Genomic DNA, 21,154 nt, shown 5'->3' on the forward strand with positions numbered 1-21,154 from the left:
TGTGTTGAAGGATCTTAGATATTCTACAAATATCTAGTAATTGGGTAACGTGTATTTAACTCAAGTGAATTCGTAAAATTAAAACCGACAAATAGAAATTAAGCTGATAATTTCACTTGGCTATGAAAAATTAATTGAATCAAATCTCTATACATAGACAAAAAAAAACAATTTATTTGACTTTATTAGAATTTTGTAACTTTGCTAGTTTCTATTGGCGCAAACTTGAATACGAACCCACCGCTTACATTTCATTTCAGAAAATAGGAATTTTGAAATGATAATACCACCACCGGAGACGAAGCCAGAAGACGTAACGTGGGCAGGCCTCCCACTAGGTGGACCGACGATCTGGTGAAGCGCGAGCGGCGCAGGACCAGTCTTTGTGCAAATCCTTGGGGGAGGTCCATGTCCAGCAGTGGACGTCTTTCGGCTGAAACGAACGAACGAACATCACCAAATCATTGCAACATTGTTACGACATAGTATCCCGATCGCCTATCAAACGGCGTCTTCCCAGAATAGTCCCGTTGCTCACAGCAGGGATTGGTACGGCTTATGAGTAATTCATTCGATGTTTTTGCAATCGAATAGTGTATCGATGCTTGTATTCCGCAATGTATCTTTAATTAGGCGTCTTGTGATGTACGAGGGTTTTTGCGAGAGTTGTCCTGGGGTGCCCACGGGAATTACTGAGTTGTGAGGAACATTGGGAGGACTGAGACGTGGGATTTTGTAAAATTCTTTACTCGTTTTTACAATATTTTATTTGTGACTTCGGTTGTTGTCATAACACAATTCAACACTCAGTCAATGACTAAGGCTGGCATACACCATCTTACTTTTACTGAGACAAACTTCAAATATCGGTCAAACTTCGTACAAAAAGCACCGGTTATCGTCAAACTTACAGTCAAAGTTAGGTGGTGCAACTCAGCCTAACACGATTCAACACTCAGTTAATGACTATTTTGTCATTTTTCTTGAATATCAGTGCAGTGGCTTAAAGGAGAGTGTAGTAGCATGCTAATTTTGTAAATACGATATGCATTTTGAAATACATCGACCGACCTCATCAATCATCATTAGTTTACGAAATCTATTGATATCTCGCTAGTTAAATGTCAATCCCCTGAAAACTCGGACTAATATTTTTATTATAATGGTGCAGATTATAACACTGTATTAATTTAATGAAGATGCAGCACTACTTTTAGTTTCAGAGCTATTAAAGATTTCGGCATCGAAGAGGACGAATGGAACTGCACTTTTCCATACTGTCGGTCGGTATATTGGTCAAGTAAAATAAATAACCTCCCAAATGAAGTGTGACCCGACACCAGCACTCGATACTCCTCCGAGATATTTACTAATCGACTCAATTAATCTAAAACGGCGTTGGTAATACCGTAATTATTGATATTAATTTTAGTGCGAATCGCACCTTACTGGGGCCACAAGGGAAACAAATGCAGTGGTGGACTTCTGCCCGCGGCTACAACCGCGAAAATTTCGATTTCGACAACTTTTTGAAGTCTAACTTAGACCTTGGAAAAGGATGTAGAGGTGAAAAAGAATCATTATTGTATGCTTATATTAACAATAAACAGTGGGATGCGTGTGACATAGGTTTTACATGACAGACTAAAAACCACGCCGACGAAGCCGCGAATATAATCTAGTTAATAACAAACATAAAGTCAGTCGTCGTGGACCGTTCAGGGCTAAATTTTCTCGTAATATTGCGGTGCTCATAGTCATACATATATCGGGCCGGAAGACATAGTGTGGGTATGCTTCCCACTAGGTGGACTGACCATCTGGTGAAGTTCGCAGAAGCACCTGGATGCCGGCAACGCAGAACCGGACATTGTGGAAATCCTTGGGGGAGGCCTTTGTCCAGCAGTAGGGCGTCATTTGACGCAACCAAACGAACGAACGAATATATCACAGTGAAGAGACCCTACTATACCAGCTTCTCTTGTGCCGCCGCAACTTTTTCACGGGAAGGATGTTCAATCTTCTCTTCGCGTTACTGTTAAAGCAACAGTTCTTTTGGCGCTGGATTAATTTATTATTAGCGATAAACTGTTTATTGAGCGGTATTTCACAGTGCGAAGTTTGTTAATTTATTTGCTCAAAATGCTTGCTTTTTTAGCCCTTAAGGTTTATTTTTCATTGAGATTTTTTTTACAAAATATTCTTCTTTTACTATTCGAGTATCATGTTATTAAATAACTTCTTTTAAATAGATAAGCACTACTTATAAAGAAACCATCCGTATCAGCTTTTTCTGATGTTTTGGGAAAATTATTTCCATGTCTCCTAATTATCACCTTCAAATTAAATTATCACTATAACCAATCATTACTTTTATGAATGTTGCGCATTGGACATTTACTATAGATTTTACAGAATCACTTTAGAGTTCTATCTTCTATCTTATTTATTTTTATAATCATTGACTATTGATACATCAAATTCTAAACTCATCGACAGATAATTCGATCGATCAACGAGCAATAAAACAAAACGCGCGATAATGACCCGATAGCATCGGAAGGCGTTCGCTACAAATCGATCGAATCAATTCATCGATTAATGATCGGATGGGCGCAATCATCGATTCTTATTTGTCATTCATCGGAATTGAGGGTGTGAGAGAAATGGAGATTTCGTTATCTTTAATTATAATGTGACGGTGGGTCTTAATTTTTGAGTACCTGACTACCTACTTTCCTCATAAATGGGAGGTGAAGCCAGTAATATATTTTTGTGTGTTGATTTTTTGTTGCTTTCCTTAGAAGCAACATTGTATGAATCTGCTTCACACCTACTATGTTGCGAACGCATGAATGTTCAACTCTAACAAATTCATCAAAGTATGTTTTTCTAAATAGTTACTTAGTTATGTTGTACCTGGTATTAACTAATTGTTTTGCATGTAAATTCTTGAAAGTAGTAGTCTGCATTATATTTTCACTATGTAGGTACCTACTTGTCACTGTAGTGTAACATGTACGAACTGCGGAAAACCAAGCTTAACATTGTTTTTTTTTATCTGTATTGGTAGTTGTAATAAGTACGATTAGTCACAAAATGTTACTCTAATAATGCGGTCGACTGTACGTCAAACGAAATGAATATATTCAAACAAACATTCGTACGAGCGCTCATTACACGATAATCGTAATGACGCGATGACGGAGCGATGACGCGCGTCACTTACACCGCACTTTGTGTAATTGTAGGCTCTGGAACGGACCATTATCCTTTTTTATTTGAACGCAACGTGTGATATAGACTCGTTTAAATACATATTAAAAAGTCAGGTTAGAAAAGCTAACCACATTTTGTAAAGTCGTCGCCCTAACTAAAACGCTGTTAGAACAAGTAACAACTATCCTTAGAAAATGTTACAAACGCTAGAAAGCTAACAAAACATAATATTTCATGATTAAAGTAGGTTAAACGACCTGACAAAGGTAGCAGGAAGGCGCTGGATGCAGGCCGCTACCAACCGTGCGATGTGGAAGTCATTGGGGGAGGCCTATGTTCAGCAGTGGACGTCCTGTGTCTGAAATGATGATGATGATGAAAGTAGTTTTCAGTTCAGTTGCTTTAGTTCCTTATTTAATTTATAAAGTCAATTATTTTATTAGGTAAAGGGCAAAACGGATGAACATAGGTGCCATCATCATCAATTCAGCCAAAAAACATCCACTGCTGGATTGCCTCCCCCATTTTATTTTTATTTTGAATGTTTTCCAAATGGCTGGTGGTAGCAAATCCTTGGTGAAAATGCATTCAACGAAATATAAATATTTCACATAGTTCCACAAACCGTGGCGAAACAAAAAGGTTTCCATTTCCACCGGGGTGAAAACGCGACTTTTCCTCGGTCTATTTTTGGTCGGCTCATTTTCAGCTCATCCCGTACGTTCACATGCGTTTAAAGTTTCAACGGGACATCCCGTGAAGCGGCCAGGGGTGCTAACTCTATAAAAAAGTTATGTAAAGAAGCCATATTTTACACTCCATTTAAGATGTGGTCTGAACTCCTGATATAGCACTGTTCGCATACCCACCAGAGTCAGCACTGAGCAGTTATCGATTTGCTATATCGGAACATACCCTTAGTCCACTGCAGGAGAACTCTCTCTGATTTACCAGAAGCAAATGGAGGATGACACAACGCCATAATAATCCCATTATATCTATAGATTTGCATTTTAACAGATACTGTGGTGTAGGTACCCACAAAATATCTGAATTCTAAACCACTAAATTCGGTCAGGTTAAAAATGTGCCCACGTCAAGAAAAAAGGTGATCTAGATTTCAATACTCAATAGGTCACGATGTTTAGCTCCATGAGCTATCGTCTCTACTAATTTGGTTAAACCATTTGTGTTACACGTATACATAGTTACAAACCTGTAGTTCAGTCTTACCTGAAACTTATGTTAGCAACCCTGCATCCGTGTGCCCTAGTGCTGTTTTTTTATTTATTCCCTCCGCAACGCAAACTCCGCCTTAGCACATTGATTTAAAGTCCACCATATGTGTAACTTTCACGAAGATTCTCCTAAAAGAAAGTACCAGGGAGAAAGAGTTATGGAGCGCCCCAGGCGGCGGCGCGACGGAAACAAAATGTACAATTCATAATTATCGAGCTGTGTTGTAAGGATGTAATTATGTCGATATATTGATATTGGACTTTTATTTATTTATTTTAACCAATTTCCAAGCAGGTACAGTTGAATCGTAAATAACGATATTTAGCTCATATGGATATAATTAATAGCTTCCACGCATTTTACAAGGAAGAGATTTATGTAAACCGACTTTTTTGAGAAAATGTTTTGTTTGTATTTTTTCGTGGAGCTTCATTACTGAGGTCACGGCCCTAGTTTCTGACTTTGAGTTACCATATTATGCGCCTGTCATGATTGCTCAATTTATTTACGGATAATGATATTACTGCGGAATTGCACTGAAAAGTATATCGCTATAATTATCAGTAATCATCGACAACATCACATCACTATCGCGAGCAATTACGCTCGCGATGAGCGTCACGTTTGCTTTACGCGCACATCAAAGACGGCAAGCCGCGCCGATATTCGCGCCAAAATTTCCCTTAATAGGCCGCTATTACCGGTACCACCTCACTTAGTAGCAATTGACGTTAATATTATTATAAATAAAAATATTCTTGATAACTTTAGACAGGCACCTTCTAAAATTGACAGTTTCCTCAAATAAATTGCATAATGTTTCCGAAAATTATCCTAAAAAGCTATGTTTTTGCTGGTTTTATTGTACAAAAAAAAATAATTATATTGTTTATTTAAACCTCGCTTTCGTGCTCTCTCCCCCGTTAAGTTAATAGCAACTAGTGACATGAATATGTAAATCATACTAACCAATTTTATTCTTTACAGGTAAATATCAACAATTAATACCTGCACTTCGCATCAAGGTGAGGCGGCGTTTTCTTTCACCCAAATCATTGCAGACCGTTTATAAAAGTCATTAATATCACATACAACGCAAAATGTAATCGAAGCCTTAATGAAAGTCTCGTGAGCATCAGTTCGTTAGCTCGCGCATGCGCGGTGTCGACAGCGCGATTTATCGACGCCGGCCCGCGACAAACTAATCGATATCGCCATGCTATTTCATCGAGCGGTGTACATCACTATTTTATTGTCTCGCCGCCTTCGTAATATGTGACGGGTATGATTTGTCGACTTTTTATTTTAATTTTGCAAATATTTAGCCGGTGTTGGATGGAATATGGAATACAGAATGCAGAGTAAGATGTATGGTTTCTCCTAACATAAATATAAATCACCTACAAGTTATTTCGAACTCTAATATTATGATATTTTTCTGCTAAGCGTATTTTGTATGACAGAAGTTCATACCTATGATACTAAACGTATTGTACGTCGTGTAATCGTCGTCTCTACATTTTACACATGAACAGGTTCGTGTCATAATTTTCTCTTGACCAGGCTTTTTAAAGGCTTAGGTATAAATCAAATTAAATGTGTGGACATACATAATTTTTTAATCATCTTATAAAAATAAACAAAACTCATTTCGCAGTTTGAACTCATTAATATCCAGTTAATTGCACATTTCCCATCACAATACTAACGCCATTTCCTAATTGGAATTACTTTGAAAACAAACCAATAGACAAAATAATTGGAATGCCTGAGCGTAGACGTCTCTATCTAACGAATTTCTAATTTATTGTGTGCGATAGCGCTCACCCCGGCTGTAAATCGTGCGCGCACGCATCTAATCTGCGGTGGCGGTATCTGGCGGCGGCTTTGCGCACTGATGCAGACGCGCCGCGCGCGCCAATATTTCTATTTGCTTTCCATGCGTTTGGACTTATCGGGTTTGCGCTTGGTGGTGATAACTAGGGCTGGCAGAGACCTAGAAGATGGGATGAATAGGTAAGTTTAGGAAAGATAATTGGAAACTTCGCTAAACGACTTCAAAACTTGGCTATGTTGACGGGATAAGGAAGTTTGAAAGCAAGCTACTTGAAAAACCCAAACTAAATGTAGAGGGTCAAAATGATCATTAGTATCTTTTGTGAGTAAATAAGGGTCATCGTGTAAATTGTGATTTCTCTTATCTCAGTTTGTAGTGTTATCACTTAATAACAGATAAGAGAAGTCTTAGACCTAAAGTAGTCTCATATAACATAGATTATGGTTACTTCTTCTTCTTAATTGTCTGACAGGATTGATGATAGATGTGTTCCCATAAAGGTATTACAGATGTTTTCTTCTGATTGTAAAATTGACGTTATCAATTTTATTGTAGCCGTTAATAGATGCATGTTTAACTTACATTAATTGTAACTAAGAGGACAGTAATAATTTTAAAAAGCAAAATCACCCATTCGTATTTTCCAAATATTTCAAATGTCCTAAGGGTTCGGACAAACCAACGCGATCACACCGCGATCAGCCGGCGTGCAGCGATGGCGACCAGACCTAAATGCATTGATCGCCATCGCTGCACGCCGGTTGATCGCGTTGGTTTGGCCGAACCTTAAGTTTGTTGGATTGTGAAGCATCTTTATTCGTTGGGCTACTTACTTAATTGCACAAGAACTTTGGAAATCAAATAAGTGGCAAGTGGCAGCCCTGGTAACAAATGGCGGTTAGTATAGCACAGTAAGTGAAGTAATTATTTTCCTATAACAATGAACAGGTTAGGTCCTTGCTCCTGCGGCCACGCGTTTTGTCTCTGCATTTTGTCTCTGGACTTAGTTTTATTCTGGTTTTATATGGAACAAAGGTATTAAATGAACAAAGGACTCTTTTAAGGAAAGGGAGGAAATTATGCAAGTTTGTTTTATATCTTAGATGCTCTTTAATTTCACCTCTTTAGTAGCTAGTATTTTTCATAGTTTTTTATCCTTGGACATTTTACACTACGCTTCTAGTTCCAAACTAAGCAAAGCTTGTACTATGGGTACTAGACAACGGATATAAACATACTGAAATATTTTTTTTAATACATACATATTATTCATAGTAAATATGTAGTTAGAGTATGTTAAAAGGATTCTGAGTGAATCGATATATTTTAGAAAGAAATTAGATACCTTAACCTACCCAATGTAAGTGTTTTATTGAATGGGTAGGTACAACTGAATTGGTAAACTGGAATTGTTACTTAATAATATGACCCCATATCTATTATAAATCAAATTCTCAGTATTTTTTTAATTTGAAGTTACAGTACAGTCCACATAAATAACAACTTTTTCATTGACTCTAAGCTCTACAATTTTAAATTAGTTCAATGTTCCAAAAACTTGTTAACTAATCTCATAATTAATTAAAAGCCTTTTATGAAAGAAAAAGTTCATTCATAGTTTTTACATTACACTGAACTACAAGGTCTTAACGAAGGCGTTTATTACAAAAAGCACCGTCTCCGTACCGCATCGAAAATTAGCCATAAATCGTGGCTAAGACCGAACAACACAGATATCAAAAACACTGCTCATCATTATCTCTAATTGACGTCCCCAACAATGTCGTCGTGCTAGTGGCAAAAACCGTAATCTATCGATGCCTTCAAGTATCGGTTTTTGCAACGCATGCCACCGCTCTCCCGATCAAATTGCACCAGAACAATGTCCCTCCAATTATAATATCGACCTTACTGCACAACACAACACTAACTGCACTCCGCACAACCAAAAAACCACTCTTATATTCAACCAATAAAGTCCAAATCAATTAAAACGCACCGAGCGTAAAACTTTATAAGTAGTTATAAGCGCTTTACGCGGCAAAAAGCCTATACAGGAGTCATGAATAAGTCATGAGCAAAGACAAATAGTGTAGGTAAAGGTCAGTCGCTTTATTATAGATGCGTTCGCTCACCTGTTTGATTGGATGTCTTTGCCTGTGCTTGTTACCTCGTAAAAATCAAGCGCAGAAAAAATAGAGCAGTGTCAAGTCAAAGTTAATTTCAGATTAATCTAGTTTCGTAGGCAAGGAATCCATTGGAGTCTAAAAAACAAAATCATAATTCCTTCTAATTTCAAAAATCTTATCTTAAACGGGCACACAAAAAACTATTTAAAATCAATTAAAAATAATAAACTATCGCTTGCGTGGATCAAAAAATGTAATGATGCTGTTTAATTTTCAGATTTTTTGTCTTTTATTAGTCTATTGAGAAACAATTAAAAATGTTCTTGTTGTATGAAAAAACGAATAAAGCATAAAGTATCGTTATCACCATTCATCATGGCTGAAAACACAAAACGTACCTATTTAACAAAAAAGTTTTCATCGCGTCTCACCTCTTCGCTTGCCTAACTTTAAAAACTTACGTCATCGGATTTTGACATTCGCGCGCGCGGGAAAGACGTTTGACGCGTCTCATTGCGGCGACGAGCGCGCACTGAGCGCCACACCCCGCCCCGCCCCTCGCCCCGCCCACTCGTGGCCAACTTCACGCCGTGGAAAGTGGAAACTCGGAGGCAGTGGGGCAAAGGCCCGAAGACAAGTTGGTGGGGCATGGAAGGCAACTATTCTATTCTATGATCAATGCTCGTGCAGTTTTCTTGCAAAGTAGTTTCTACTACAACTACATTAAGACGTTTGTGTTTAGCTTATAATGCCTTCGTTTGTACTCTAGTAATATTGCTGTGTTGATTACGAACATTTGAATTCAGAAGGCTACATCTAATAGTTCAATATGGTATGATACGATTTTCTTAGAACGGCAAAGTCTTTGTTGTAATGGAAATTATAATTTATCGTGTAGCTATTCTGAATAAGGTGTTTAAAGTTGACGTCCTTAATATAGAATTACGTGGTTTCAGTGATACTGACTTATTTTTCTTCAAATAAAATTACAATTTAGAAGAAAAACGTTAAACATGTCGTACATCAATTAAGTTGAAAATTAGATTTTCATCTTGAAAATGATGAAACCCGAATTCGTGATTCGCTTTATTGGTTCTTCATTTCATTTTCACATCACAGAAATTCTATAAGTCCAAAGAAAATGAAAATCCTAACATTTTGGGCTTATAGAATTTCTGTGATGAAGCCAATGTAACTTGCCCATAACATTACCTAATTATGCACATCATAGGTTGTCCAAAATCAATTCAATGTTTATATAACTACATATTTTATTTAATCAAAAAGAACGGTACTTTTACGTTGAAATGTTTTATGTCCTAGTGATTCGTCTGTCGCAGCGGTCGCGGATTTGTACCTCGTCGAGGACAGCTACTTATTTTTCTATAGAGTTCTAAATTGCTGAAACTTTTGTCAGTATACTAAAGTAGAGCAAAAAGATAGAAATAGTACTATGCGAAGAACGAAAAACATTTCACTTCTACAATGAAAATTATTGACTTTAATATCCAAATTAGGGTCGACTGACTGACACACATTTGAAATTGTGACTAGTCATGAAACCAATCAGCTTCAGTGGTACGTTATAACCGGCATTTCAGGCCAATATTTATAATGTACCTACGTGGAAGTTGATTCATACATTGATTAGAAATGTGTTTTGGAACATGCTTTATTATCATAAAATAGAAAGTTGTAATGAAAATAGTTTAAAAAAGTAACTGGCACGTTGGAAAATGCAACAAAAACTGATTTAAAAACTGTATTAGGTTTCTAGATTTTTTTTTAAATTACTGACTTCAAATTAAAATCATTATTGTTTGTAACTGGCACGTTAGAAAATGAAATAATAAAAACATGGGTTAAAAATGTTTCTTTTTAATTTGCAGCTAAAATGATCATTGGCTACTTTGCAGGGTACCTAAGGAAAATCTTTAGCAGCGGTAAAAAAATCCACTCGCGCATACCGTTTTACATTTATTTATTTATGAATAGAACGGTAGTACCAATTACACTATTCAAACGAGCGTAACAAAGTTCAGAATAACATTTAAATACTTATAAACAATTTAACATAAGAAAACTACATTTTGTAGTCTATAAAATATTAGTTATAAGTTATTATTGATATGTTTTTCTATACTTGGCATGCAACAGTCTGTGTTTTATGTATTTAGGTACGCAGTAAGCATGTCTGTACTGAAATAAATTTCTGACTCAGTTTTGTTTGACTGGAACTTTCCCTTTGCTTCCTGATTGTTCCATTGTGCTTAATAAGTAACTTTTAACTGTAGCTGTTGTTTTCCTAAAAACATTTCGCACTGGGAGCAATTAACAGACTTCGTTTGTTTTGTTAGGCAAATAACGCAGACAAGCACACCAATGCTTGATTAGGATATTGTTTGCAAAATACTCTTAGGCTGAGTTGTACCACCTAACTTTGACCGTAACTATAACATTAACCGGTGTTTTTGTGTGGAGTTTGACAGATTTTTTACGTTTGCTAAAGTCAAAGTAAGATGGTGCAACCCTGCCTTACTGCAGCGAATTCGGATTCCGGGTTTTGCTGTCAGATTTTTTTCTTGTAAACAAAAGAACTACTTAAAAATGTTTTTCTTTCTCATTTTTTGCTTGCGATACATGGCCAGTGTTATATTTTTATCTTCCCACTAGCTGACCCGGCGAACTTTGTTCCGCCTTAATGGCAATAAATAACGGGATAAAAAGTATCCTATGTCCTTCTCCTGGCTCTAAACTACCTCCCTGACAATTTTCAGCTAAATCGGTTCAGCCGTTCTTGAGTTATAAGTGGAGTAACTAACACGACTTTCTTTTATATAATAGAAGAAGATAAGACTAGCTTTCCGCCCGCGGCTTCGCCCGCGTGGAATTTTGTCTGTCACAGAAAAACAATATCGCGCGCGTACCTATATCCTCACCGTTTAGACCTACCCTGGACTACGACAAACATTTTAAAACCAAAATCAGCTCAATCGGCCCACCCGTTCTCGAGTTTTAATCAGACTAACGAACATCAATTCATTTTTATTTATATAGATTATACCTACTTACTTTTTAAATACTTATTTCACCCGGGCAGTGCAGGACTGGTCGTTATGGAAATCCTTGAGGGAGACGTTTGTCCAACAGTGGACGTCATTTGGATGAAACGAACGAATGCTAGTAGATATAACTAAACAAATAATTTGTTTTTATCAGATCTATATGATGCATTTATGTCACACAAGAAACATTTCGACAATCGTGAATTTTCGAAAAAATCCACTAGTAAAATCGCACCTTATCTCAAGTCCATAAGATACCAAAATGTGTATCTTGAAGTGCTCTTTCTATTCAAACTTCAATCACTTAACCGCATTGTTAGACGTCCCGTTTCCTCAAAACGCATTTGTTCGAACCGGGAGAGTGCATCCCGTAGATTTCCCGCGGGACCCGGGACCCGGGACTTTACATTGTGCGGGAATATTGTCGGGGTCATTTGTTGATAACAAGACTTATTTACGGGTAGTAAATCATTTTTCCTTTTTTCTGCATTAGCTTGTGCCTGCGAATTTGCTCTCGTGTTAGAGGTTTTAACGCGTCAAAAGGTACTTGGCTCGTTTTCCCATATCAGTTGTCCATAGAACCTTCCAAACATGATAAGGTAGACTTCTGCACTCTATCATCTTGCTTCCCATTACATTTAACGGATCAAAATACAAAACATCTCTATCAAAGTGGAAAAAGTCTTGTCTCTACATTCTGTAATTCTAGAAAAAAACTGTTGAGATTTTGTGTATGTGTATCTAAATCAAAATCAAAATCAAAAATATTTATTCAGTTTAGACCACTAGTGGCACTTATGAACGTCAAATATAAAAAAGAAAAGGTAGCCCTTATGGGGCACTTTACATGTCTCCTTATCTTTTGGGCCCTACCAGCGCTTCGAAATTTCAGTCTGTACGCACTTCACGTTAAACCACTGAAAGGATTTTCATTTGACTTTCACAGTTTACTAGCTTAGTTCAGCTTAATATTAAAGTTATTTATCATGTTATTCAAGTTGGTAGAACTAAATATACAGCTTGATCTCTCAAGTACTAATCTTCAAACGGTGAAGACGTTAAAGGTGGCTAAAATGTCATAAAAGCCATTTCCACGTTGACAAAATCGCGGGAAAAGCTACTAAAAGCTAAACTCAAGCAGCTAACACTATATCCCGACCTTTTACTTTGAAACGCCGGTACCAAGCTATTGTATTACCTCAAAAAGCTTCCCGGAATAAGCTCGAAAAGCTCTGGTTTGTCGCCCACTTAATTTGATTGCCACCCTGTCCGTAGTACTACGTATTTGAAATCTTTCAGTACCCTTTTATGTTGTAGGACGTTATAGAAAACTTTATGGTAACGGAAAAGTTTGTACATTATCTACAAGGTAGAGCGTGTTAATAAATTATTAATTAGTTTTAGTGTCATACAAGAAATACAGCAAAATATATTGTGAATTGTTCTTCAAAATTGCAGTTTCTGTACATGTTTCTTTACCGCTAGTCAATATTCCGAGATTTTGCAATGTGAAGCTTTCCAGAACGCTTATGCGCAGCGAAAAATTCATCATCATCATTATCATTTCAGCCACAGGACGTCCACTGCTGAACATTGGCCTCCCCTGATGTTTTCCACGTTGATCGATTGGTAGCGGCTTGCGTCCAGCGCTTCCCTGCTACCTTTACGATGTCGTCGGTCCAGCAAAAAATTGAAATTTTCAATTGCGTCGGATTTACCCAAATGCTTTGTTGTAGCTTAGCAGTCAGAGCAGCTGCCCATCATGCGAAATATCCGGGGTTCGGTTCCCACCTAAGGCAATTTTTCCAAGTTTTAAAAGGAAATATGAATTATTTTTATTCCACGTCCAATGCGAAGTGTCAAGATATTCCGCACGCTGGCCGGACGTCCGCAGATCGCAGATACCGCGTGGGTGGGCTCTGTGCGCGTGCGCAAGCTTCGTAGTAAACCCGCCGTACTATTGCTGGGATTACTAAACATGTTTATTGTTCCACTCATTCATATTGATGTGATTTGTGTTTGTATGAATCGATAAAGGCAGATTTACTTATCTATGTAGAGATTAATTTCTGTAATTTTAGACATCTTTGAGCACGAAACTAAACTCTGAAGCCATAACTGCTTCGTATCTGTAGTTTTGGAACTTACAAATGATGTTGTAAGTAATGGTATAAAAGTGAGTATACCTATAGTATTTACTTGTAGCAGAACAACAAGAAATGTTCTAGCATCAGTGGCACATTTTCACGAATCAAACGTCGTACATTTTACTTGTAATGTTCCATTTGTAAGAATGTTACATTGCATAGAAATGCTCTAGTTTACTCACCTTTTAGGTTAGAAATGTTGCTATGTATGTATAAATGGCAGCACATTATAGTTACTAATGTGTCGATATTATTTCTCAAGTTACGTTAAATTAGCAGAAGATAGGAGTTATTCAACCGATTCAAAGTCTAGGAGCTATTTGACCGAATATCAAAGATAATAATATCTAGGAGCCACTGTCACGATCAATAAACTAAAGTAAATACCAACGTATGTTATCATACGAGAAAAAATGTTCTGCCCTTATAAAGCAATTTCAACTGTAATAAAATCACCATAAAATTCCATAAAAAATCATAATTATGCGCATAGATTTAATTAAGCTGTTTTGTTCAACCTTTCGATATGGGATCCTTAATAGTGTATTTACAAGTTGTTTGTTTGTAAATGGGTAGTAAATACATGTAGATGGACCGATAATATATAAAGACACGTCTGCAACTAATGGCGTGGCACTTCTTTTTAAATATTATGTAAACTAAATTGGTTGTGCCAACAGTTTTTCTTGTCCGTGAATGAAAAGAGAAAAAATTGCTGGGCACAAAATGTTTGAAATGTTAATTTAGGAAGACCATATTTAGCGCTTGAACTACTTAAATATTAGAGAAATTCCGTATCACCTAAAAGGAAACCCATTAAGGAAACTTGGGGGTGATTTTTGTTGCATGTAAGCTGCATGTAAGCTTTTGAAAAAAAAAATCATCCTAGACTGCATCTTACTTAACACCAGGTGCGACTGCGGTCAAATACCTGCCTTGTCATGCATAAAAATATGATGAAATTAAAAATCTACATTCTGTAATTAACGCCAGTCTTGTGACACATATATAAAGTCGCTTTCTTTACTCATTACGAGTATTTTATTTTAGAAATAACATATTTTTTTCAAAGTAAGTCACAACACACACAACTGCGTCTAAAATACACTGTTTAACTTAAAATCAGGTGTTAGGATCGCTGGTCTGAGTAGGCGGCGGTTCCTGACGTATTTGGCGTTTTGTCGTGTTGTCAACCGCCTAAAAAGGACTCAACAATTAAACGAGATACGGTCTTTTTGTCCAAATTTAAATCGACACGATAGTGCCCTTTTTGGGCTGCTACTGTGCCTGAATGGGCCACTTAGCTTTGTGGAATAGGCGAGTCCATTACGAGGCGATTGTCAACCAAAAATCTGATGCGGAGCGTAATTGTTGTCTGTATTTGGTTGAGGCTTTCTCTTGTCTTTTAATTGTTCTGTGGTTGGTCGTTTGAAGACACGGTTTTTATGATCGTAATGAGATGCATGTAGATCGTTTGTTTTCTTTGTTTTCTTTTGTTTTGACATGGTTTAGTTTATCTATTTTTTAAGACCATTATTTTTAAGATTTCCTTTTCCTGATATCAAGACAGGATCTTTGTTTTGTCACCTGTCATTTGCTTTACACTGGAGAGAAATTGAGCCTTAACTTCGAATATTCCTCCTATATTCTTCTGATTAATTTCGTTGCTGATCCAAAGACAGTTTTTAACATTCCCTTGGGACAAACTTGACCTTCATTGGTTGGGTTTTTAATGAAAAAAAAAAACCCCGGGAAATCATGCTATGTGACGCTTGTTTTCGCGAACCGGTTTTACTTAAAGGCATATTACATAACAAAAACTGAAAATGAACTTTCAACAAGATTCATTTTAACAGAATGCTTTTCTCTAATTTAAAAAAAAACAGTTCTATTAATTTATCCATATATGGCGTTTCGGCCACAACCATCCGGCGTGACGTCACCGGCGCCCGCGCATCCCACACAGCGATTTCACTCAGCATCTCGTTAACAGCGATTTATTCATCACGACGCAATATTGATCTAGTTGGCCTTTGATCATGTTCGTTATTGAGATGATTGGCTCGTGATTTGGTCAATTAGAAGTTGGTTAGCAAATTAATTATATCACACGATTCAATAAAGTGTCTGTTATAGTATATCATTGATAGGATAATTAATCATTTCCATGTTCTTGCCTGTTGATACTCAATTGACATGTTATAAACCATTTTCCATTCATTTTAAAACAACGATGCTATGACGCCACTTTTCGCCAACTCTATTTACATATATTCATTACCTTACTCTATTATTCATTTAGCTAAAACTCATATTTTTAGAAAAGATATAATCCTTTAAATTATGTTATGGTGTCAAATCTTAGTTTCCTTTGGAAAATTTTAAACAAATTCCACATTCACCACATTTTTATTTTAAAAGATAACCCACTGTAACATTTTTAAACTGAACAGCTTCTCTATTATAGAAGTGTTTGTTACAAACACAGGAAATCTTCAGCTTAGCAGTTTCTTCAGACCACTGAACGATATATCTCAGAGCAGGAAGTCGCCAAATCTCGATATTACATTTCATTCGAGTGTAAAACGCGATTAACAATGATGTAATCGATTCAGTCGAGCTGTGTTACGTAACGTTTGCTTTGATTCGTACATCAAGATCTTAATTCAATTAAGGCGATCAAATGCAGTACAATGCATGCGATTGAGCTGGTTTGGATAATACAGATTCACCGATAAACTGGGCAGCGTGATAGACTAAACACAATTTGATTAAATTAGACGTGTGCTAATGTCAGGTCTGATATTGATGATTTAGGTTAGCTTTGATTAAATTATTGCATAAATAATTACTAAAGTGCGTCGTTACCATCAAACCACCTTTGTAACATTTTGAATGCAATAATTAATTAAGTATTGAGTATCATGGATCCTTGATTTGATTGAGAAGTATTTAATTTCAGGATAATTGTTTGAAAAGACAATAAAAGATAGAAATGACACAAAAAAACTCATCTCTCAAGGATTTTACAAGCTTCTTGAAAAGACTATAGCCTATAGACTATAGTCCTCGTATACCACGCCAGAATCTCTCTCTTCATTAATTCTTTGTGCATCAATATTGCCCTGAGAGTTTTTATACGTACATTTACCTTAATAAATCAGTTTTCTCGACCTCAATAGGTCACACAAACTACTTAGTCATGGTTTTGGATCAAACGGTGGCGTATAAAGTATTTAATAGCCGCCTGTACTTAGGCGTTAATAGAAGGAATATTCCCAAAGCTGGACAATCCACTATAAAGCAAGTGGCCAGTGTCATCGCCCCCAAAAACCTAATATCCTGCGAATGATGAAAATAGATATTAAAAAAATGCACAATGCCCACTTCCCGGTTTCCGCGCAGACGGCGCTTCCGCCTCGGGGTGCGTTCAACTTCGAATTTCGAATTCTACTCCTACGCCGAATTACGATTTTAACGACATTGTTGTTTTGGGGGTAGGGTGGCTATGATTGAAAGGAGATTGAGGACAATGGAACTGCAAAAAAAAGATAATTTACTATGTGAGATTTGTCAAAACACGTATTGTTTTGGAAGGTACCGAAGTAAAACATCGTCAACTGATTATTTAGGTAAATTAGTAATTACACGATCTATTGTTGTAACTTATCTTTTTTTTTTCATAAATGACTAATGACCATGGCTTCAGTACATCTTTTAATGTTCAGTATAATCAAAACCGTATTTTATCTAAAATTTAATACATGCTTTATGTATACAGATACTTTTTAGAGCTTGTAATATGGTATTTTCGGGCTTATAATAAGAAATCTAAAAAGTCAAAAGTCTTTATCTTACTCCCAAACTCTCCTCGAGTATGGCCACCCGAACTGTCATCCACCTCGAACGGAAATGACCGAACGTGCGCCGAACGCTTCCGAGCGACGTCACGTGTCTGTGTGTAGCAAAAGCAATGTGAATTGTGGTCACCTTTCGTTTGCACTGTTTGTTACCACAAATTAACAAACCACAAGTCTGTTCAGGTCATAAATATCCCACCAAAACATGTAACATTTTGCCAAAAACGAAACTGTATAGGATCGCATTGAGAAAAAGTTACCAGATCTCATGTAGAGCCTCTAATTCTACAAGCCCTAACTAAACAAACTCTACACCTTTATGTGGCACGGCCTTCACAGAGACCTATAAGGTTGAAAAAACCAAAAACAAAATAAGGGTTCATAATAAAATGTTTTATTTCAAAGTCAAATCTCATAAAATCTAATTGTTACTTTTTATACTGCTTTCTTACCAAAACTTTGGTGTCACTGTCGATACTTAGCATACCACTGTAGTCCTAAAAGGACACTTTACATATCACGTTGACAAGTGTATTGGTAGCCAAGCAGGCAAGCTTCAAAATGAACAATGCTGCTTATTCATTCTCCCAACACCAATCAAGATATACAACAAAATAATCCTAATGAAGCCCATTGATTCCCCAAAAGTTGCGATTTAAATACAATACCAGCGACTTCCCTAGCAACAGCTGTTAATAGCAATATCCGATCCGATGAGATTTCACGTCACGTGCTCGTGGGGCCATCGTCACGTCACCGACTGTCCTAATTGCAGCAATGCCAGCTGCATCGGTAATGCACTGTCGAATTTCAATGCTCGATACTTCCTGGCGCCTGTGATTTTGTTAATGGGTTTATGGAACTTCCTTTAGATTGTAGAATGACCCGCAGGAATGGCTGCTTCAATGTTTCAGCTTGTTGCCTATCGGCTTACCGAGCCCCATCAGGAAATTTTAGTCTCTGCCACTCCTCTCTAATTAGCAAATGGAGGATCTAGATCAGGGGTGGCCAACCGGTTGATCGCGACTATTAGTCCAGTCGATCGTGTCAAGGCAAAAAATACTACATGATTGTGTACTAAACTATGCTGTTTCATTTAAGATTTCAAGAAGTATGTAAGTGGTAGATCACCCAGGGTTTCGTTAGTAAACAGTAGATCTTATGTCTAGATTAAGATTCACACCAATATTTGCAATTATTTATTTATTGCTTTTATCGTGTGGCGATATTTTTCTACATGTCATTGACAGAGGCCAATTACACCAACCGCTTGAGTCTTCTTAAGCACGGCATGAGTATCTTTTCAGACAGATATTGATTCAAGCTTGCTCTTTGTTAACCAAAAGAAGTAACTAATTATAATTCTTACAATATTAAAAATAGGTTCATCAGTCCATACGTGACCAAGATAACGTTACATGTTTCTATTATTGAACAGTGCAAACACCTCTTCTTCCGGAAAGTTTATGTTTAGAGCATACAAAATCATACACCGGACGTTGGTTTGTAAAATTTCAAATACACATTACAATGTTACATCCTAAATCATCGCAGACTCGTAAGTGACTACCTTAAATCAAGAGCAAGAAGGTTGGTTTTGGAATTAAACTTGCTCCTAAGACTGTAAAAGAAATAGTATTACATTTGGTGCTTAGAAAGAAGTCACTGATGTGCATACATTGATGACATAATAATATTTGTACGTGCCTTCAATGGCAATAGACCTTTTCGGTACTTGTAATAGATTTGTACGGAGTTTGAATAATTCATTTGGTCGAACAATCGAGTTGCATAGACGCAAATTCACTTTGATGATCGATGCTGAGTCAAGACAGACTGAATTTAAATGCAAAATTGGCAAAAAACTATGTTCATAGTCATAAAAGTTTTTTGACATATAAAACTCTTCATTGTTAATGTCAACGTCGTTTCTTTTGTTTCGGACGTTCGCACAGGATATCGACGCACCACAAATCGAATATTGATCTTAAATTTTCAATAGTTCACTGTACTTTTGATGGTGAATTGTATTTTAGTATCGATTACTTTTATGCTAGAAGTCATGTGGAGGAACTTTAAGAACTTAGATCAGAGGAAAATATAGTGAAAACAATCAAATTTTGCTCTGGTAACGTAAAGTGTTCTCTAAAGTATTAATACTTTTTGCACCCGGTAATCGTGCAATTGCATGCTCAGTACTACTTTGTTTCTTAGACAGAGAACACGCCTCTCTCGAGAAGGATACAACGAAGTATTTTAAAAGAATTTATGTACCTCAACTTATTACGATCAAACTCTACGTTCATTACCAGGACTGTAGTGGAATAAAACTCTCAGGCTGTCTTCCAGCACTCATATTATGGCCTGGATGTCTTACAGACACAATGACTAGACAAATAATGCGCAAACATGTTCTCCCTGTTTATCCCTGTTGTTGATCCCTTATGTAAAGACGGACTTACGGATGTTAAACTAACTACGATGTTTATGGAGTTGTAATTACACTTTTTTGTTGACTTTGACTTACGCCAATATAATAAATAAATATCCTTAGACATTTTACACTGCGCTTCTAGTCCCAAACTAAGCAAAGCTTGTACTATGGGTACTAGACAACGGATATAAACATACATTATTACTTTTTTTTTATACTTTAATTAAATATGCTAAAAAGTATTTAGTAGGTACTTACTGTGTTTTATGTAAAGACATTTGCTAACGGTTTTATTTTCAAAACAACAGCGAACAAATAATACTAAGTAAGCCTTTGGAATTATTTGCAGTGTACTAAAATTAATGCCTCCCATAAACAAAGGTTGACTTTTAACCCCATCCTTAATTAATATCACTAAATTAAATTAACTTGTGACGCCAATTGAGTTAGTAATTTAGTGAATATCAATATTCAGCAGCTGTCACTATAAATAGAAATAAGCACAGATCATAAGTATAAAGTAGCTAGATATGGTATAATATTCAACATTTTCTAGTCACTGGGTTGTCTTTTTTGGATATTTGGATTGTTTAGGCCGTTAAGTTAGAACAATAGCTTATAATAAGTAAATCTCTAACGAAGAAAATAATGATTATTGGGACGTTTTTATTTCGACATGTATATTTTAAAATTGGCTCAAGAATAAAAAACAATTTTCCCTTATACTAGAAAACTTACGAGTTACAGTGATTTTTATTAAATTTTTGGAAATCGTTGAAAAATTCGTAATTATTTAGTGGATAATTTTCACTTGTTTTATCTCCAAAATCTGTATTCTAGCTCACAGTATTGTCTTTTCTAGTAATTACGTCATCTGTGTACCAATGAATGTCATAACAATTCAACTTTATCACTTTTTTTATAAAATAGGAAATTATAGGCGTGTGCAAGGAAAACGCATGCGACGAACGGTTTAAAGAGCGAGATGTACTTATACATATAGAATGTAGTGGGAATGAGACAGCCAGAAACCTATTAACCATACAGGGCGAGAATGAGTGGAGAACTAGTAACACATTAAGCGAAGTTCAGAAGGCTCTGTTTTAATATTTATCGAGTGAGCACACTTTTTTTTGTTAAATAAATTTAAGTTTGATATCTGAGTCTTAGAAAATGTATAGCAAAAGCTAAGTAATTTAGTTATTTGTTATCACTCTACCATAC

General features: G+C 36.4%; 1 long non-coding RNA gene across 1 annotated transcript in view; it reads right to left on the bottom strand.

Moving 5' to 3' along the window:
- LOC135076370 (uncharacterized) overlaps nucleotides 1-8,944 on the bottom strand; it is a 120,656-nt gene extending 111,712 nt beyond the window's left edge. Inside the window, exon 1 of the long non-coding RNA XR_010258248.1 lies at nucleotides 8,856-8,944. This is a non-coding gene — a long non-coding RNA (uncharacterized LOC135076370). The remainder of the gene's footprint in view (nucleotides 1-8,855) is intronic.
- Between the last annotated feature and the right edge of the window lie 12,210 nt (nucleotides 8,945-21,154).

This window comes from Ostrinia nubilalis, chromosome 11, assembly GCF_963855985.1.
Source record: "Ostrinia nubilalis chromosome 11, ilOstNubi1.1, whole genome shotgun sequence".
Lineage (NCBI taxonomy): Eukaryota > Metazoa > Arthropoda > Insecta > Lepidoptera > Crambidae > Ostrinia > Ostrinia nubilalis.